The sequence below is a fragment of the Balaenoptera acutorostrata genome, chromosome 18 (assembly GCF_949987535.1).
Source record: "Balaenoptera acutorostrata chromosome 18, mBalAcu1.1, whole genome shotgun sequence".
Classification (NCBI taxonomy): Eukaryota; Metazoa; Chordata; class Mammalia; order Artiodactyla; family Balaenopteridae; genus Balaenoptera; species Balaenoptera acutorostrata.
Genome location: NC_080081.1, coordinates 74,544,774 through 74,566,538, shown reverse-complemented (window position 1 = coordinate 74,566,538; position 21,765 = coordinate 74,544,774). Strand labels below are relative to the sequence as shown.

At 51.5% G+C, this 21,765-nt stretch overlaps 1 protein-coding gene across 3 annotated transcripts in view; it reads right to left on the bottom strand.

Annotated features, from left to right (window-relative positions):
- The window catches only part of SLC7A1 (solute carrier family 7 member 1), a 69,329-nt gene that overhangs the window by 27,704 nt on the left and 19,860 nt on the right, over positions 1-21,765 (bottom strand). For 2 of the 3 annotated variants that reach the window (XR_009005943.1, XM_057533089.1), the window contains exon 2: positions 6,399-6,495. The exons of the other annotated variant lie outside the window; for it this stretch is intronic. The gene's annotated coding sequence lies outside the window, so the exon portion shown is untranslated. The remainder of the gene's footprint in view (positions 1-6,398; positions 6,496-21,765) is intronic. 3 annotated transcript variants of the gene reach the window in all.

Below are 21,765 nucleotides of genomic sequence, written 5' to 3'. Positions count from 1 at the left end.
CCCACCTGCAGGGCCGCATCTAGTCACCCTCTGTCCCCCCAGCGTGTAGGAGGCACCCAGCAGGGCCTATGGGACCGTAACACGTAGAGTGCCCACAGCACACACTCAGTACCATCGCTGACTTAAATTCAGGAAACTAACAGGACACGGGCTGTCTTTCTGTCCTTCATCTTAGGTCATACCCCCGGCGTGACCGTCAACGACTAACGAGGGTCTGTCCATCAAAGGAGATCTTATTAGCTGGATATTTAAAGGTTTGATTCACCAAGGAGTTCGGTTCTATTTCTCTAAATGAATACACAGGCAAGAAGATGCTAGTTGGGTTAAAATCTAACCCAAGCAACACAGTCTGGTCTATGAAGCCTTGAAATAGTTCCCGACAGTTCCTTCCATCATGGGGGGTGTCCCATCCCCAGTCCACCCCGCCCCACTGTGGGGACAGCTGGAGTCCCTGTCCCCCCTGCCCAGGGCTTTCGCGAGGCTCAGGTGGCTGGGGCCTCAGTCTCCACATCTGAAAGATGGGGTGGCCCTATGGTCCTGCCTGTGCAGGAGCTCGTGAGGACTAAATGAGGAACCGATAAGCACGCTGAGAAGACAATCCCTCCGATGCTGAGTCGGCACGGCTTCTTTCTCTTTAAGTCTCAGCATCTACCCGTCGCCTCTGCCTCCCAGAAGCAGGGGACACACACTCCCCGGCAGCTCTGCGCCCCCGTCACAAGGCAGTCATGAACTGACACCTTGCCAGACACTGTGAATGCTGCCTACTTAACCACACTCAAGCTTTCCAAGACTGTTTACCCAAATCCAAAAATGACAAGAGTCAAGCCGCCAGTGGAAGATCTAGTAAGCACTTCTTCATGAAAACCAGATACAATCTAGAAACGTTTCCTCCTAAAGCCAGCAGGATGTGATTAGAGAGTCTTTATGTCTCTGGACGGCATTTCCATCACTAGGGAGGCCATGCTTTATCAGGACACATGCCCGGTTTTGTGTGCAGAAACACGTTACAGCAGAAATGCGTGTTCTGTCAGGAGCTCAGAGCTCCTCTGACACACGCCGTAGCCAGACTTATTCTCCGGATGTAAAGAAAACAAAGTTCTCTCCCTGGTTCACAGTGACGTGAAACCGAGCGACGTGCAAACGCTGGGGGGAGGGTCCGGGGGAGACTCGCCACCTCCCCCCCTCCAGTGCAGGGTCCACGAACCTGAACCCAACAGGGGCCCGGTCCTGAGCGGCGAGGCTTCCTGAAGTCGTGCGCGTGTGAACTGTGGGCACTTCACCTGGGCCTCGACGACCGTTACCGAACTGGCTCTCCAATCTCAAATGGAAAAGAAATGTCTTAAATAAATTTCCCCTAAGACAGGACTCAGACTAACTCTCAGAACATTGCCTCTTTAATTCTCTAGGCCTCTAAGGCATCCTGAAAGGTCAATTCGAGTTTTCGGTGGCCCCTTCTAGAAATGTCCTCCTTTAAAATGCCCCAGGACACCTGGCATCTGGAACTGGAGCAAGGCAGGGGGTTCCCGCCAGGCTGATCTAATTCCACTGCACGGTCAGACTGTTATTCTTCCATGTACTCAGTTACTCACTCAACAAACCCTAACAAACCCAGGCAGCGCACCGATTTACCCGTAAGCCTGGGGCTACCTTAATCCCCAAACGCCTGTAATTTCCTCCCTTCCCCCAGTCTTCCCACCATCACAAGCAACTCTGAAAAAACTCGGAATTTCCAGAAAATGCACTGGTTCAAAAATAAAGAAGGTGTGAAAAATCAGGGACAGTTTCCCAAAACTGAGCTGGAGAACAGACTCTTGGGGAGCTGGGGTCCACTAGAAACCAACACTACACTACACGACACCAGCTCCCCGCCAGACACACACGCGAGGTCATTTCGTCCTCACCAGAAACCAGCACAGGTTTAAGAAAAACGAAAAACGAAGTGGTTCATAGGTTATTCAAAAGCTGGGAGAGAGAAACTTGTAGATTCGTGTTTCTGTGCTATGCATTGTGCGGGACATACCTGAATTTTAAGGTTCACCTCCCACCTTTCAGCAGGTCACACCCTGACCTGCCTGGGAGACGAAGCTCAGGCCCGCTGCGCCGCAGGTGACCCTGGCCAGACTGCACAGGTGAGGCCGGGCCGGGGTGTGGGGAGCTGGACAGGCCAGGGCCGTGCGCCTAGCAAAGTCACGGGTGGGCAGCTGAGGGATTCACACTCGAGATGCAGAAGTTTCGTGCAAAGGAAGGGCATCAACAACATAACACCGGGAGGATTAATCAGGTCTCGTGCAGGACAGACCGGAGGGGTAACGGCCTTCTTTACCTGGGTAGCAAATCGATATGTTCGCCTTTGAGCAGGATATTTTAATCCAACTAATAAAGCCCCTTTGCGCGAGCGAATGCTATATTCTTTCCTATGTACCAGCATTTGTTCCCTGTCCCTGTTTTCTCCGCTCAGAGCCCTGAGCCATTCCCAGCACCCACGCCCTGGTTACCATGGGGATTATCTGCACAGGGTGGGGTGCGCCCTGCAGGAATAACCCCTAGTAGGAAATGCATGTTTTATGATGGGCCTTGCTGGTAAAAGTACTGGCAACCTACTTTCACTGGTGGCCGAAACTCCAGACACTCACCCCCAAGAGAAAAGCATTTACAATTTGAAAGAAACACCACGGCCTCCCTCGTGGCTTGCCACCTCACCTGTCTTCCATCCAGCACTTTCCCGCCACAAGGTTTTCTGTCATGTCACATGCTTAGAGGACACGTCCAGTGGGTGGTAACAGAACGCCTCCCTTACAGAGAACGTGACGCCGTTTACCCGAAGTCACTGTGAGGCATCGGAAGCAAACAGCCAGTTGCACAAGGGCCTGTGAATACCGGAATGCAGGACCGAGTGATCAAAGGCCAGGAGAGAGTGGACCAGATGATCAGGCTGAGCCCGAGATGGAGAAAGCAGCCCAGAGTGCTGGACACGAGACCAGAGCTGGCCAGCGGCGCTGAGTGTGAAGGGGCTGTTTTCCTGCACGTCGGATGGACCGTGTGTACACCATATGTCACAGGCAGAGCCCCCAGCTCTGCTGTAATGGACGCTCCAGTGCAATAACCTTAAGGACCGGCTGTCCCTCCAGAATGTCACCCGAACGTGACCCCAGGGCCTCGCCATAAGCCAACGTTCAATATCCAGACTGCAGTTAACTGAAATTCTCCCTTCTCTGGTTCCCACTTAATGACAATTAGAACCCACATCATCAGAGAATGAGGAAACACAGCAAAGACTTCTCCTATCGTTTTTAAGGAATTCTTAAAGGCTGAAAATAGAAGTTGCAACTTATGCCCCGAATAATGCTCTCTACATGCCCCACTGCACAGAAAGACCCACGAAGAGGGCGCCTGACTTCTTTCTAGAAGTTCACAGCCGCGTCAGTCACCTGAGATCAGGGTCACATTTTCCTATACCAACAATGGGACAAAGCCACCACTGGGTTCTAAAGCAGCTCACAAAAAGCAGTTTAACCCCAAACGTTCCTGAAGTGGATCCGAGCTCTCTGGAGCTGCCCACTGCCCAGCGGGGTCAGTGAGGGCACAAGGACACCCACGTGGGTTGGGAGAATAAATGGATCCTGTAGAGTTGTGATCCTTTAATAGATGTAAAGTCATGGGTCATTGTGGAAAAAAGAAAGGAGCAAAACAATTTTTCACAAAAATGAATATCAGATGGGAGCACTTTTAATCCCTCCTCTCAGGGGCAAGGAAAGGTGATCTGCGGTGGCCAGTGTCTAAGGTGGCCCGTGACCCACTCCCCCTGGTGGGAGTGGGAGTGGGCTGGGAGCTGGGGCTTGCTTCTACCAGCAGAACCTGGCAAAGGGGAGGGATGTCACCCCACAATTATGTGACACTATTTAAGGCTCTGTCTTACCAAGTTGAGGAAGTGAGTGGCCACATTGGGAAAACCCAAGGTGCAGTCAATGTGGCCTCCAAGTCAGCCAGCAAGAGACTGGGGCCCTAAGTCCCACAACCATGAGGACACGGATTTGGCCAACAACCCAAGGAAGCTCGGACACAGATCCCACCCCAGTTGAGCCTTCAGCTGAGAACCAAGCCCTGGTCCACAGCTTGACTGCAGCTTCGCGGTACTCCAAGCACCTCATTAGCTAAGCCATGCTCTGACTCCCGACCAGATAAACCATGAGAAGACAGATGTTTTAGGCCCCTAAGTCGGCGGTGTGTGTGCAGTGACAGCTGACTAATCCACGGTCCAGACAGCCATGAGATAATAAGTGAGTTTGCATTCACTTTCTCTTCAAACCTTCAAGGACCCAAAAACCAGAGCCCAACATTTCTTTAACTTTCTCTGCTTCAATGATGGAGTTAATCTTTACTTCACCTGAAACTATTTTTTCTTGGTTAAGGCGGAATGATTTGAAAGTAACTTCCTCTTTCTGGAAGAATGGCGTACATTAAATGGCTATTATTTCACTTTTAAAAAATGGTGTTTCTACCCTGTGCCCCTCTTCTAGGACTTGCAGGAGCTACAAAGATTAGCAATATGCTGTCCCTGCTCTCAGGGTGCTCACAGCCTGGAAAAAAGACCAAATTAGCCATCCATCCATCCAACAAGTCTTTATCTGACTGACACCTACTATATGCCTCTCCCTTCCCTGTGCTGCAGGGAAAGAACAAAGCTCCCTGCTCTCCTGGCAGGAGAAGACAATACAACAAACCAAAGAGCACAAACAGGCAGCAGAGACCGGAGCCCTCCGGAGACACGTCACCTCCGCCACCACCTGGCACCTGGTCTCTTCACTCAGGAAGGGCGTCGTCAAGGTGTGGCCGGTGGGCTGTGAAGTCCCCTGATTTAGACACGGTTCAGGACCTGCCCGAGGACTAGGAACCATCCAGGGCTTCCCCACACACCTCATCACGGCCCTGCCGACCCGAGAAGCCAGCAACCTGAGGCTCTTCACTCAAACGTGAACACTCCCCGCAGCCTGGGTACCAGGTAACAGAGGAAGAGGCTCTGGAAGAGTCTGAGCAGCAGAGAGGAGTGAACGACTCTCATTTAAGCACGTCTACTAAACAGGTGCCGAAAAAGAGGAGGAGAGAAGAGGCTACGCAAGGCCCACGATGGGACCCGCTCCCACTTCCCTGCTGCACGGATCTAACCTGACTCTTTGGGGAAGTGCGCCCGGGAACCTCTGCTTCTGACATTCACAAGCCGCAACGGCCTCGTAAACAAGGTGCTCACTCAGAACATCGACCTCTCCGCCCCGCCCGTCCCTGAGAGGCACCTCCATGTGGCAAAGGTCGCGGCTACACGTCCACCAAGCCCCCTGAGGAAGGACTCAGAGGGCCGCTGATGCTGATCGTGTGTGCGTTCTTAATACGGCTCCATGTGCGGAAGTAAGAACATGAACGGCCCCAAACGACTCTAAGATTGCAGGGCGGGGGGTGGGGGTGGGGTGAGTCAGGTGCAGTTCTTTTACACACACACACACAGCTGAAAACACCTTGTGATAAATGAAACAGTGACACAAATGATTGTCTCCATACTCAGCGAACCTGTTTTCTTAATCAAAAAATAAGCAGAGCAACAGCTTTCCGGCATTTTTATAGTAGAATCCTTTTTCCCCAAACTACATCCTATGCCAAACCCAAATATAAGCATCAGGTGAAACTGGACCCGCTCTTATTTAAAGGGACAAGGGGATAAGGAGCCCCCCTGGCTGGCCTTGACTTTCCCCGCCCTCCATGCCTGCTCCCGTGCCCCGCCCCTGCCCAGGACGCCAGGGCTCCAAGGACCAGCCTGAAATACAGACCTACAGCAGGTCGTTATAGCACCTAAACCCAAGAACGAGCTACAGGAGAATTCTTAAGGAGAAGAGTGACAAGCAGAGGAGTGAGAGGCACAGGAGCAAGACGAGAATCTTGGGAGCAGAATGGAGAGTGGAACTGGCCCTTGACCTTGAGAAACCGCAAAGTCTCCCCGAGTCAAAGGCAGACACGGAGCGGATGAGTCACGGCCGAGGCTCTGTGGCCGCCCACGGGGCACAGCCCCTCCAAGGGCTGCAGACCAGGCGGCGCCCGGAGTGAGGGGACATCCTCTCCCCACGGAGCCCTGCACCGAAGGCCTTGCTGTCGCAGGACATTAAGAGGTCTGTACGAAGCAGAAGTGCAGGTAAGAATTCGAGAACCCATTAGTGTGAAAAGACAAACCTTTCCTGGTGAGTCAACAGGATGGAAGAGCTGGATGGGCGCAGCAGTGAGACATTAAAAAGACAACTCAGGGCTTAGTTATCAGTTAACTTAAACAGCCAGCGGCCGGCGAAAGGCCTAAATGAGTAACATTCCAGCAAAAAAGAGCAGACTGTCCTGCCGCGGTGCTGCCGGACAGACCGTACCTGCACTGTGACGTGAGGACTGTCACCTCGTCCCCCGAGGATCCCTGGGTCCTGGAGCGAAGACGTCTCAGGAGGGACGAGACGGGGCTGCAGGCTCCTGGGAGGCAAGGAGGAGACGTTACACTCCATCTGTTTTGGCCCCAGAACCTCCAAGCCTGCGGCCATCGCAGGGAGGAAAGATTCTGCTTAGCTCAGCAACAGGAAGGCAGACGAGGTCCCACCACGGGGACAGAGCCGCACGCGGGGAGCACCGCTGGGGAGAAGATGGGAAACCAGACCAGACGGCCTCCAAACCAGAGGTTCTACCCCGCCACCGCTACAAATGTGGGGTCGTGTCTAAGTAAGGACGACAGCAAAGCGTCTTCCAGACAGGCTACGCCCACACATCCAGGGCACAGAGGTGGAGCTGCGCACGCCCTGCGGCCCTGCGGGGGGCCAGCCAGGGGAGCGAGTGCTCTCCTGACGCTGGCATTGAGAACCGAGGTCAGCAGGGGCAGAAAGCCTCAGCTGCGTCCTCCAGAACACACGGGACGCCCCTCTGTGCGATCGGCCACTCTCCTGCCCTTGCTGGCACTAGCACGCGGTGTCAGGGCACCAGGGCAGGGCACACAGCACTAGGGCACCGCCCTCGCTGGCACTGAGCAGCCAGCTGCCCGTGACTTCAGAGGGGCCGCAGACTGCTCTGACGCGGGGCGTGCTCTGTCACCATGTGCCGGGGGAGTGGCCTGCAGTCCCAGAAGGAAAGAATGCGGTGATGGTCACTCCTCACAGGGCCATCCAGGAAGAACCTCCTGGACGAGTGGCATATAAGGTCCTCTGTTTTCCCAACTGCAGCGTTCCTACTCTACACAGGCTCATGCACGCACCCACCCAGGAGCTGGAGTGGTTTAGCGAAGCTTCCTGCATATGACTTTGCACCTGATGTGAACCCAGATGCGGATTATTGCTGAGCCAAACGCTCACGTGAAGATGCTCATCAACAGCTCAGTTGTATCACTTCAGTGCAGCAAAGCAGGTTTCCAGCAGCTGGAACCAACCATTCCATCCCACCAGCACCTTTTGTATATTCATTCTGTGCTAATATTTCAGTCTTTGCCACTTCCTATTTTGAAAATGTCCAAACCTACATAGAAGTTAACGCACATATTTACACACTTTTCATCTACATTTGCCAACATTTAACATTTTGCCACATCTGCTCTATCGTTATGTAAATACACACTTTTCTCACGAACCATTTGATACTGAGCTGTAATAGCTATCATGACACTTGACCTCTAAGTATTTTGGCAACTCCTAAGGATGACACTCACCCACATAACTGTAACGTCACTTGTTAGAAACCGAGTATTCATTCAGTAGCCTCTAAAACACAGCCCACGATCAAATGTCCAAAACCAACAACATACTGGCATTCGTCTGTCATGGGCCAAGGACCACAAGGGCAGTGAGAGAAACGCAGAGGAGTTAAAGCCCAGGTTCACAGCCCAGGGGGAGACGGACACACAGATCCTTCCTGGGAGCTGGGCACAAAGGCGGAGCTGACTCACACGCGAGTCTCTGTCTTGGCAGAAGAGAAAGTGGCGGCTCCACCTGAAGACCTCGGGAAAGGTTTCTGCAATTTGGGGCTTTTCAGAGCATGAGGTTACCCAACTTACACGCAGAGACAGGGAACGGAACACAAAAACGGAGAGGCTAGAATATGACAGCCAGAACAACGCCGCCCAACCCCAAAATGTCCAAATCCTACCTCTGGGAACTTGTGACTACGTTAGGTTACATGACAGGGAGGTTGCAGGAGGAACGAAGGTGCTCATCAGCTGACCTTGGGTGAGACGTTCCCGGGGTGGGTCTGATGTAATCCCCAGGGTCCCTGAAGGAGGGGGGAGGGGGCGGGCAGCCTCCAGAAGCCGACAAAGGCAAGGAACTGGATCCTCTCCAGAGCCCTAAGAAAGGAACACACCCTCCCAACACCTGGACTTGAGCCCAGTGAGACCTATTCTGGACTTCTGACCTGCAGAACTGAAGAATAGTATTAGGTTGGCCAAAAAGTAAGATGTTACGGAATATCCCAAACGAACTTTTTGGCCAACCCAGTAAATTTGTGTTGTTTTAAGCCATTTTTTTTTAAACGGAGAGGCTTGAAACAAGGCTGGAAACTGTCAAAGTGCTGGGGGCTGGGGCCAAGTCATTGAGTCCAGCCGCCAAGGACCATGATTGGATCTGTATTTTAGGAAGAAAACTCTGGAATGAAAGGAACAGAATCCAGAAGGAAAACAACTGGCGATGCTTGTTGCCAATGATAAAATTTGAGCTTTCAAGCAAAAAAACCTAGAATTGTGGAAAACTGGTATCTGTCACCAAGATCTGTCGACAGCTTCCCAAAACTTAGAATTTTCTGAAGACTTTGGTGGTGATATTAACAAATGTGTTTTTAGAAAACATATATGATGAAATCTGTCAACATTTAGATCTGGATAATTCAGTAACACAGTAATCCACTGAAACAGAATCACATATGGGTAAAAGATTGATTCAAAGTACAAAGTAGACCCATTTCAGAGTACAAAAAGCTCACGGATATGGTTTCAGACTCCCCGGGGTACCAGCTACCACCTGTCGAGTTTTTGTGAGGTACCAAAAAATATCCACGATCATCTGAAAAGGCTACTAAAGTACTCTTCCTCTTCCAAGTACAGATCTGCGGCCACATTTTCTTTATGTATTTCAACTAAAACGATACATCAAAACTGAATGATGTATAATCAGACATAAGAATCAAGTGGCCTTCTATCAAGCTAAACATTAAAGAAATTTGTAAATACGGAAAACAACACCACTCTTATTAAACTTTTTTTGTTTTGGAAACTAGTTGTTTTCCATAAAAATGTTTTCCATAACAAATGTTACTTGTTAATGTAAAATCGTTTATTGTTATTGTTACTTTTTGCAGGACTAATACATAAATATTTTAAGTTGTTCTGAATTTTAATTTGTAACATGATACATACAACCCACATAAGCAAAAGTTCTGTGGAGTTCTCAAAAAATTTTTTTTTAATTTTTTTAATTTATTTATGTACTTACTTACTTATTTATTTTATTTTTGGCTGCACTGGGTCTCCGTTGCTGCGCGTGGGCTTTCTCTAGTTGCGTCGAGCAGGGGCTACTCTTCATTGTGGTGTACGGGCTTCTCAATGCGGTAGTTTCTCTTGTTGCAGAGCACGGGCTCTAGGCGCACGGGCTTCAGTAGTTGTGGCACGTGGGCTCAGTAGTTGTGGCTCGCGGGCTCAGTAGTTGTGGCTCGCGGGCTCTAGAGCGCAGGCTTCGTTGTCCCGCGGCATGTGGGATCTTCCCGGACCAGGGCTCGAACCCTTGTCCCCTGCACTGGCAGGCGGATTCTCAACCACTGCGCCACCAGGGAAGCCCCTCAATAATCTCTGAGAGTGAAAAGGGTTCTGAGATCGAACAGCTTGAGAACCGCTGCTTCAGGGATGCCGTATGGCGCGGGCTCAGCCGGGCCGACTTAGGCCCCGTCAGCGGAGCCGCCCTCCTGCTTCCTTAGGCAGGACGGGGCAGCCTGAGAGAGCGCCTCACTCCGCTCTCACTTCCCCGTCATGGTATCAAAGCAGTTAATGCCAAACTTAAGTGCTAAGGGAAGGCCTGCCGTACGTTAAGCCAGGCTGAACCCACCAGGATTAATGGGATTGGAATGCATAGTAATAAAACTCATTAGTACTGCTTTTCTTTAATCCAAGAATGTTCCAACCGATTTATTCTACTTCGGATTTGAAATTTCACTTGTTAAAAACAGGGTAATGAGAATGCTACAACCACCTCATACCTAAAGAATTTGATTTCACTGCTTTCATAAATACAGCAAGCAGCATTCCAACACCACCCTTGCCGGGCTTCCAAGGGCACAGACACCGCACAGGTGTGACCATGACACCACGTGGCTCTGTGTAACAGAGGACACCCGCACACTGACGGGAAATACATACATAAAATAACCCGAAAACATCAGCAAACGTACTTCCACTGAATGATCTATAAATCCAAAGGAATCAGGCCTTCCCATTAAGTACATTGATAGGAACTACTAAACAGGTTTTTTTCTTTATTAAACACAATGCCCAACTTTGGGGCAGCTTAAATAGCTGCTTTGCCTTTGAATGAGTTTGTGTATTGTTCTTCATGCCACAAATGTCTTTGAGTGCCAGATACAGTTCTAGAAACCAGAGATGCCGTGGTGAACTAACTAGACCAAAATCCTGCCTCGGCAGAATTTACATTCTGCGACTAAGAACACGTCTTTGAAAAATAAGGATGCATGAAATATCAACAGGAGGTAGCACACTTCTGAGCTCCTAAAGCAATTCCATGAAATTATTAGAAATAAGATGAGGGCTTCCCTGGTGGCGCAGTGGTTGAGAATCTGCCTGTTAATGCAGGGGACACAGGTTCGAGCCCTGGTCTGGGAAGATCCCACATGCCGCGGAGCAACTAGGCCCGTGAGCCACAACTACTGAGCCTGTGCGTCTGGAGCCTGTGCTCCGCAACAAGAGAGGCCACGATAGTGAGAGGCCTGTGCACCATGATGAGGAGTGGCCCCCGCTTGCCGCAACTGGAGAAAGCCCTCGCACAGAAACGAAGACCCAACATAGCAATCAATCAATCAATCAATAAATCTAAAAAAAAAAACAAACAAACAAACAAAAAAAAGAAATAAGATGAGACCCCATTATACAAGCGAGTGCTCCCTCCCATGAGAAGGTCAGCTATGAACGTCATTGTAAGGAATGAAGCTACAAGAACAGAGTTCAAGGCAGTTAGGGGAATTCTGTTAAGTCTTCTGACTGCAGCCAAGCACTGTGGCAAGAACAGAGCTCCCTGGCTGGCCTCGAGCCCCTGGAACAGCCGAGGACCTCCCAAGGGGATGCATGGGGGGTTGGAAGCCTGGAAGGAGGGCATCTGTAGTTTAAAAAAATATATATTTTAATTAAATGTTTTCTTTGGCATGAATAGTTTTGAAATTTTTAGCATGAGATTTTTGTTTCTTAAAAGGGAGCATAGGCTCAGAGGCTGACGAGTACCGCGAAGAAGTTAATATCCTTCCTGTTCAAGGAAAGAGAGGGATGATGGACTCAAAACCTGAGTGGGGGAGAGAGGCGTCCAGGCGTCACCCAAGGATCCAAACCTGTCCTCAGAGACGCTCGCACTTTGTTCCCCTTCCCGTTATGACCCTGCAGGACGGCCGCCACGGGGCTGCATCGAGAACTGACATCACGGCAGCTGCTCCTGCCACGCGCCGAGAGCTGGTGACTCCGACACGGCCTTCCAGACCACGGGAACCTGGGAGCGACCCCCTGTCCTGAGCTTCCCAGTCTTGAAGCTCTGCGCTTGGCATTTATCCAGAAAGAGGCCGACTGTCGTAGACTGAAATAATACACTCACGAGGGGCCGACCTGGCCGGCACCAGAAACCACAGCACTTTCACACATCGCGTCCCCGGCCTTCCCCGCGACCCACACCTCCTGCCGCCCAGCGCTCTACGACGGCAGGCCGCGCTCTTGTTCACAGGTGCCCAGTGAGAAAGGACTGGCTTCCACCTGAGGACAGGGGGCTCGTGATGACAGGGGGTCTTACAGCTATTACTAAAGGTTCCCCAGAACGGGTTCCAGCGTCCACGGAGGATGTGACTATCTCACCTCTCGCGGCAATTTCCATTGTCCACCCTGACTCCACCTTTACTGGGACCAACACCGGTTTGTGTGCACCCCCTAAGGCAGCAATAACATTTAAACCTAGAAGCTGTCTGAAAGACCTCACAATATATATAGCCACCTGTGGTTCTACAATGCTTATTAGAGGGGAAAAAAGTTACAAACTCTAAAGGAAATGTGGTCAAGGAAGTAACAGCGAGATATTAATCCTACTCCCAACACTTCAATAATTAACATTACTCCAGCCAGCTCTGCACCAAGGAAACGACCACAATTTGATAACTCATCCTTCCTTCGAGACACAAGATACTCCACGACAAGGCCACCAAGTCCTTCTCGGCTGCGCGCTGCAGCAGGCCAGGGGAGGCCGTGCCGCCCACGGGCGTAAATCTCCTGGGGAGGCTCAAAGAGGGAGGGGGCAGCCAGAGAGGCTGGGGGGCGGGGGGCACCGAGTCAGGGGCTGTAGGGCAGTGGTCCTCAACTGGGGGTGATTTTGCCCCCCAAGGACCACTTGGCCATGTCTGGAGACAGCTTTGCTGTCGCAGCTGACGGAGGGTGGTGCTGGCATGCAGCGGGCAGAGGCCAGGGACACTGCTGGACGTCCTCCAGTGCCAGCACAGTCCCCACCAACAGAAGGCTGCGGAGCGCCGAGGCGGGCGGAACCTGCCGCGCTGTGCAGAGCTGTGAGCGAAGTGCTCCACAGGTGCAGTGTTTTCATAAGCGAACTGGTTTTTAAAATATTTTAAAGTTTTACTCTTAAAAAACCTACAAATAATACCTGCGATTAAACATGTATTCACAAGAAAGCAAAACATTGTCACCACGTCGCTGGAAAACCCTCGATGTCCCCAAACCAGGGCTGGGAATTACTAAGAGGCAAGCAGACGAAGGAAAAAAGTACAAGATGAAAACATGTGCTGAGGACTAAGACAAGCTTCACTTATTAATCCAGGTTCTCAGAGTGAACCTGATCCTGAAGTTCTGCGTGAGCTCGTTCACCCTGCGTCACGTGGAGATGCTCAAAAGTCCGTGGGGATGGGACTGCTGGCGGGGGCCCCCTGAGAGAGAAAGGAAGCGGGCACCTGCCACGCGGTCCCGTCAACGCTTCACAGGTGAGGTGCGGGGCTCAGCACGGCTTAAGTGCCTCGAGCGGCTGTCAGGCTCCGGCTGTCAGGCTCCACCGCCGCTCTTGTTATACTGTGTCAGTATCTGAGCGCGGAGGACACGGGACTCTGCGGTTCTGGAGGATCACGAAGAGGAGGCGCGGCCCGCGTGCCAGGACCGCAGCCTCCGTCCCAGAAACGCTCCGCCTGACAGTGAGCAAACAACATTTTTTTTTTTTGGCTGTGTTGGGTCTTCGTTTCTGTGCGAGGGCTTTCTCCAGTTGCAGCGAGCGGGGGGCCACTCTTCATCGCGGTGCGCGGGCCTCTCACTATCGCGGCCTCTCCTATTGCGGAGCACAGGCTCCAGACGCGCAGGCTCAGTAGTTGTGGCTCACAGGCCCAGGTGCTCCGCGGCATGTGAGATCTTCCCAGACCAGGGCTCGAACCCGTGTCCCCTGCATTGGCAGGCAGATTCTCAACCACTGCACCACCAGGGAAGCCCCAACCTCTATTTTTAACACCTGACAGTTTGAGAGACGAAATCTTACCTTCTAAGAGTTGGACAGGACCCCCTGGCCACCTAGCTCAGAAATCCCCGCAGACTGTAACAGGAAAAATGAGCAGGGCAGGAGAGCGGTGGGGAGAGAGGAAGGGGGGCCACGGAGGGCACACTGACTGTCCATTCAGTCATCTCCCTCCGACACGGCCACCCAACTCCACCTCCGGTCCAGCAGTAACGGGCAGGCATGTGCAGTCAGGTGTCTCCGCAAGGACGGCAACAGCGATCGTGACGGCTGACGTTTACTCTACGTGCCTACTCGGTCCCACTCAAGCCGAGCTCTGACGTTTACACAGCTATCACAACCCACTTCTCTTACAGAAAAGCAGCTTCCTAAAGCAGGTAGAAAGCAGAGCCCCGGCTCAAACCTCAGCGCGTCTAACACCACTGTGAGGCTCCTGGATTATTTTTCATGCTACTGAAACTCTGCATGAGGCTTCTAGTAGGTCCCCTAGGGCAACGGGCCATAATGTGATTACAGTAAAACTTGAATTAGACACAAAGATGACCCTCCCACTTTGCAAACACAGTCAGAGGCAGTGGAGTGAGGAGAAATCGTTTTTTGAAGACGACCTGGGTTTCAACCCCTCACTACCTGAATGAGCTTTTGCAGATTACTCTGAACCCCAATTTCCCCACTTCTGCAATGAGGAAACGACTGTCAAACTCACAGAACTGCTTAAAAATAACTGGAAATTGAGATTATGCCTATAAATATATCAAGCACTTCTTAAAATCAATTCATTGTTGAAGACTTTCTCTGAGTGACGTAACTTCAGAAATACTTTTTCATTTCATACTGTTTTCCAACTGCACTGGCTCCTGGCTGGCATTTTGTTTGTTTTGGGGTTTTTTTTTGGCCACACCGTGTGGCATGCGGAATCTTAGCTCCCCGACCAGGGATTGAACCGGTGCCCCCTGCGTCGGGAGCATGGAGTCTTAACCACTGGACCACCAGGAAGTCCTCTGGCTGGCATTTTGGAATCTCTCTGCCAAAGAGCTAATGAGCGACACCAACAGATAAAATGCAGCCAGGGGGAGCTGCTATTTAAAGACATCCTCCCATTTAAGTGAAGAATCGTTTGACCTGTGACCGTCAGCCCTTAAGTACATGGTGCGTCAGTCTTTTAAAAGAACCGTCTCAGCACGAGCGGTTGGGGTCCACGATGGCGCCTGCCCCGAACGCGGACGTTTGAGGCTTCTGTCTGCCAGTGACTTAACCCAGAGTTTAATGAAGGACAGTCTTTGCCAGTGAGGAAGTGACGTATTATTGCTGCGAAGGTGAAAGAGCTACTCAGGAAATACATGAATACAACACAAAAACCGCAGGGTTTTCTCCAGAACAGCAGCAGAGAGAGGAAGCCTGGGGGAATTTCAGGATGGAGTCATCAGGGGGGCCGTGGTCAAGGTGGAGGCGTGGCCGGGCTAAGGCAGCAGGGCGGGCACCCCTCGGACAGGACGGGGCGGGGAGGAGCACGGCGGCCCCAGGAGAGCGGGGCCCAGCCTGCCAGGAGACGGGCAGAGGGAACCGAGGTCAGGGTGCAGCTGCCCACGGTCCAGGCCGAGCTTCTGCGAGATCTCTTCCGGCTCCACGATGGTTTCCCTGGAAACGCACATTCTGGCCTCACACCGATACATCCTCCTGAGACTCAGAAAATATAATCCATGGCCCTTTGTGCTCAGGATCCCCTCAGGCCACCTGCCAGGGCCCAGGCAGATCTGTCGATCACCAGGCAAATAAGCCTGCGTGCCGGGAGAGGATGGTGTCCCTCCGCCACGCCCAGTGGGCGCCCCCCAGGAGGCAGACAGCAGCCCCCCTCTATTTCCCTGCTCCCGGTTCCTGGCAGCCTCATCAAGTTACCCCCTCCTGCCCCTCTTAACCAACGTGTTCTATTTTTTAAAGCCATAGCATCAATGCAGGGACAGACCCTATGGTCTGGGGCCAAGGACCCCTTACCCATTCTCACTCTCAAAGGGCAGTGAGTGGGCTCATTATTAACCCACCACTTTGCCAAGTCAAAGTCTAAGCCACTTTCCCTTTCTGGGGCCCAAGCAATGGTGTCTACTGTGTCATCAAAGTCTACGAGGAGGAAAGTGATGATTACACAACAAGGTGAATGGACTTAATGCCACTGAAGGGTATACTTCAAAATGTACAATAAAAAGTAAGTAACATTCAAAAACTAAAAAGATTCCTCAAAAATCTGAAGTTATTGCTATAGGACCCAACCACTCCTAGATATATAACCAAGTTAAATATAAAAAACTTGTATACAAAAAACTTACATACATGTGTTCACTGCAGCATTATTCATAATAGCTCCAAAGTGGTTAAACAACCCAAATGCCCATCAACTGACGAACGGATAAACAAAATGTAGTCTATCCATACAAGGGAATATTATTCAGCCATAAAAAGGAATGAAGTACTCATTCATGCTACAGCATGGATGAACCTTGAAAACATTATGCTAATGTCACAAAAGGCCATGTATTGTGTTAGTTCAGGTATATGAAATGTCCAGAATAGAGACAGAAAGTAGATGAGTGGTTGCCTGGGTGGGTGCGTGACGAAAATGTTCTAAAATTGAGGGAATGGGTTGCCTAACTGTGGATCTAATAAAAACCACTGAATTTATACTTCAAATGGATGAGCTTTATGGTATTAAATTATATTCAGTAAAGCTGTTTTTTTAAAAAAACAAGCCGAGAGGCACCCAACCCACAAGGAACTGCCCAGTAACAGCTTTTCTGTTAAAGGTGCCCGGGCAGACTCTACAACTTCTATCCAAGTTCAGTTGCGAAAGCAGCACTTTGTCCCCCATATTTTAATTCTGCTTCAAGTCAAAACTGCCATTCCCCACCCCACCCAAATCAATAATTATAGCTCTGGCTGCAGCTGATAAGACGATCCCCACTCTATCTGCACAAGCCATTTAATATACGTAACAGTCTTTCTGCTTCGAGTTTCACGAATGTGAAATCAGCTCCTGTTTAATAAGCCCTAACTACACGCACTGCCTCCGCTTTTGTCCCGTTACAGTGAACACAGGCTCCAGTTTCAATACACAGCTTACATTTTCACGGTGACAGGGCACAGAATAATAAAACTGAGGAAGACTGCAGCATGTGTTGGTTTAAATGATACACTTAGTTTAAGCTTCTAGCTCACACAGGGCCCAGGGGAGGGGTATCCCTCTCGCTCTGTGTGTGCCTATGGTCCAGGACCTCAGAGAAAAGTGAATCAGAAGAAAAGATCACCAGGCAGGAAAAAAATTAACGAAGTCTCTTAGCACCAGCACAGTATTTTCTAAGACCGTCACGGTGCACTAACAGGGCGAATAAATCACCGGTGAGGCAGGGGAAAGACAGGCCCAGCTTGGGAAGCTGCAAGGAAAAATGCACAGGAGGTGAATTCTGGGGCGGGGGAGGGGGTGGGGGGGGTCCTGTACCGAATGTTCGGAATGCTCCCAAGGTTCGGCCGCAGACTTCTGTCTGCCAAGGCACACCTGACAGGTGAGTTCACGCCACCCTCCTGGGCGTTCACAGGCTCCGGGTACGTCTCCCTGCGGGCAGATGTCTGCCTGCCCCTCTCCTCCCACGATGTGGCCGTGACAGCGCGGTGGCTCTGGAGAAGCCTGAGAAGACCAATGAGCCTTGGATGCGGCCAGGAGAGCAGCCCGGGTCCAGGAACGAGAAGCCTGCCTGTGCAGCCCTGCAATTACCGAAGGGGGTCAGGCGAGCACTTACAAGCCTGGGCCTCTGAATTTCTGTACTTCGATAGACTCAATTTGTTCCCCTGGGGCTAAACCACTGGCTGTGTCGCTGCAATTCTACACACGAAGGCAGGCAGAGAAACGTTAACTGCAAGGAGTGGATGGTGCCTCCCAAGGGCTCCCGCTCAGGAGGCCCTGCTCCCCGGGAGGGACACCGCACACCTGCCATCGATCAGCCGGGACTCAAGTCAAAAATGGCTCTGTTCTCGTTTTCTCCACCAAACTTACACAAAATTTCTTGTCGAGGAGCTTCTTGAGAACATTTTCATCTGTGTGAAGTGGTCCCAACGGGCTGCACATGAAGTAGGGAACAGGAAGGCCGGCGCTGGGAAGGAATTACGAGATGATCTACAAGATTCCGAACCAGGCTCCCAGCACACCACCCTCAAGAGTCTCTGCTGGATCTGCGTGCCTCATACTGTTCCTTAAAGGAATCCACCTTTTCATGATTAAAATGTTTTCAGAAAACCTGTATTCTTCTCATAAATGGAGCGCCACCAAACGATCTGAACTCAGACGCGACACTCGGCTCCATCGTCCCACGGGAGCGCCGTCTGCTTCCCGCGGGGACCCCGAAGGCAGTGAGCGCCGGGCGTGTCAGCATCTAACAGACGTTAGAATTTAACGCACTATTACGATAAAAATGTTCGCGTTCTCCCTGAAATCATCTCGCACGCAGAGCACACCCAGCGCACTCTGGTCCACGAGCTGGCAAACTACGGCACTTGGCCCATTTGTATTGACCCTGAGTTAAGAGTGGTTTCTGTTAAGTCTGTTGAAAACAAAAAAATAAAAAAGAGGAAGAGGAAGATCATTATTCGACAGAGACCACGTGCAGTCCAAAAAGCCGAAAATATTTGCTACCCAGCCCTCTTCAGCTCGTTCTCACTACACCTCTACTTTGCCGATGAGGCGACCCAAGACCAATTCCGCTGAATGACTCAGATCCACTGCACACAGGTCTTCAGGCTTTTGATAAAGGAATTTCACCCAAGAGGCCATCAGCTAAACGCTTTCAAAACGGGCCTCCGTCCAACCACTTCAACTTCATTGTAAGGAGTGAGTCTCGTCTAAAGCAAACCAGGTCGGGGCGGGAGCAGGGCTGGGACACCATTCCTCCACCTGTTCTCGCCCGCCTCCTCGGCCCCCACCGCTCCACCCCTCCCGCCAGGCACTGAGGCTCACCTGTGTGCATCCAGGTCACTCCGGCACCAGCAGGTGAGGGCGGCGACCCCCGGGATGGAAGACCCCTCCACACCGCCAGCTGCAGCCCCCTCGTTACCCGAGCCGGGCTGCTAACATGCCGGACCACCCCCGCACCGTCCCCGCCTCTGTAAGCAGGTACTAGACTCACTTCACACGACCCAGTCTGAGAGTGCCCTGTTGCCCGCAGGGGCCCTGATGGCTGCGGCCTTGCAGGCAGTGAGCTCTGGATGTCTGCAGCTGCTGATGTCCCGTCAAGAACGCGGGCAGCCAGGCCACCCCACGTACAAGGCCTCTATTATAGAGCCGCACAGCTGGACGGGCCTTGAAGCCGCTGGTGGCCCCTCCTCCCCCTTAAGGGCGCAGCTCCTGGGCCAGCCTAGACCCCCCTCACTCTCAAAACTGCCCAGAGAGTCTAGTGATTCGTTATAACAACACACTGCATTATAAGAAGACATTTTTAAAAAATCTTCAATTCAATGAAATCTGAGCAGCTGGTATGTCACAGACGTGTCCCAGTCACATTACACAAATTAGGTCAATAGAAAGAAAAGGTCAGGACGGGGGGCAGAAGGTCTCCTGATACAACGCGGAAGCTCTCTCACAGCCTCATTCTCGCACTGCCCGGCCTGGCCCACGGAGCGAAAACACCCAGTAGCTCCTGCCTGAGCGCGAACCCCTGGGCAGGTGCGGTCACGATGCCTTTATGGCACAGAACGAAGTGGCCACCGTGCCCAGCGGTGCCTCTTCTGAGCGTCCTCTGCCCTGACCTCAGCATGACGAGACCGCAGGGACCCGGGCACCCTGGGGAGGAGGGGAACTGGAAACTCAGCTCAAGTTTGTTACTGAATTGTTGAACCAAGCACATGCGAGATGGGAACATTTTTCCTACATCCCATTTTGTATCTGCTCCCTAATCGTAAGGGATGAGAAGTCCCACCGCCCCCGAGCTGGGTGAGCTCGGACATGCATCGCTACCCCGGTTTTCTGACGGAAAGACTGCTCTGTTTCGGTCTCACCACCTGAAAACCGGGTAGTGAGTCCTATGTCCCCGACGCCTCCCCACCCGACTCCTGCCCGCTCCCGGCTGTGAGGATCAAAGAGCAGCGAGGCAAGAGCGAGGTTAACATCTCAGACAAAACCGGATGCAAAATACGGCGGGCGACTGACTTACCTTCCCTGGGCTCCCCTTCCCTCTGCGTGGTTACCTCCCAGCCTGGGGGAGGGCCAAGCGGATTAACACGTGCAGCGCCCTGAAGAGCAGCCGCACACAGGAAGCACTAATTATTACTAGTTTCTTAACCTGTAAGAGATCTTATTAACAACCAACGTGTAAAGCGCTTTGAAGATTAAGCAAGTACTTTAAATGACAACTGTGTTTTTAATTATATGAAGGTATTCTGTAATTGACTGAGCGCTATGCAGGCATACAGTTTCAAAAGTACTGGGTTGGCCAAAAAGTTTGTCATCTTATGGAAAAGCCTGAACGAACTTTTTGGCCAACCCAATAAAAATAAGCTTATTGTTTGACTTATTTCCATCCGTACCAATTCAGATGGTTGAAGGTTTGAGGGCTATTGCCTCAAAATACTTAAGTTGACTTAAAACTGTTAAGAATATTAAGTATGTGAAATGTATGAAGAAATAGACATACACATTACAACTAATATTGAGTTTTTAACCACTGGTTTTTATTTCTGAATCTGTAAACATCCCGGTTTCTGTAGCGCTGCTGATGGCCGCCGTCGTCCGTGGAGCGTGGGTCGGGGGTTGGCGGTGACCGTGGCCGTCCTGGTGTCCGCTGTCATTTAGGAGTTGGGGGGGGGGACTGCTCTGGGAGCCTCCTTCACAAGCTAGCAGGTCAGACGGTGTGGGCTGCGGGCTGACACCACTCCACCCAGGGGCATCTTCACCTGTTTGGCTCTCGGGCCAAATCCGGCCACGTTAGGAAATGAAATGCTCTGCTTTACCTGCCCTGCCGCGGGGGCGGCTGCTTCCACTGTGAACCCCCTGGCGGAAAGCGATGCCCAGTCAAGAGGCCACTTTCCTCCTGCCAGGAGGTCTGGACGCGCACAAAGCCCAGTTATTTGTTTTGCCAAACCGTATATACATTGAATGGAAATGTTTGTTTTCTGTGTCCCACTCTACGTCTCAAGAGACAAATGATTAAAGAATAAATTCCAGGGCATTTTTTTTCCGCTCATCGCCTCCAACCTGGTTATATTAAGAGCCCCCTTCCTGCCTTTTAACTTATGTTTCTGTCGGCCTATCATCCACTCTTCTTTGTTGACCTTTACGTGTACAATGTTGCTTCAAAACCCTTCTTCAAAGGAAAGGTCAGAGTGAAATGTCACCGGGAACGATGCCAGATGGCCAGCAGCCAGGGGTACCCGCTCTCAGAGCTGAGCCTACCTGTGGGGGGTGTGACCCGGGGACCAAAGGCAGGAGGGACGGCCCGCGGCTGGACCCCCTGACCTACTGCCAGCCACGCCCACACCGGAGAAGCCCAGTTCACCAGCCCGGACCCCCAGGACCCCCCATCCAAGAGCTGCTTACGGAGCGTCCACTGCACGCACACGCTCTGTTGGAACTGCAGGTGACAGAGAAAGCTCCGTGCTCCCTGCCCTGGAGGTTGGTCATTTAACAGGGAGAAAGGACATTAAAAAAAAGCACAGAGTGAATATGTAAGAGGATTTCCAAAAGGTGGAGGGTTGGGAAGCTGAAAGAAACCTCTAAGGTTACTGCACAGGACAGAAGATGGCTGTGACAGATGGGGAAGGAAGGACCGACAGGATGCAATAAATGACAACAGTAGAGGCAAGAGATGGGAACGAGTCAAAGGTAACTCTAAGCTCTCAAGCCTGGGAGACTGGAAGACTGAAGACTCGTAAAGAGGCAACGTCAAGAACACACATTCGGGTGCAAAATCCAAGTCCGGGTTTGGAAGCACTGAGTTCGAGGTGAGGGTGAGACCAAGGGAGATGCTGTCACCCGCCATTC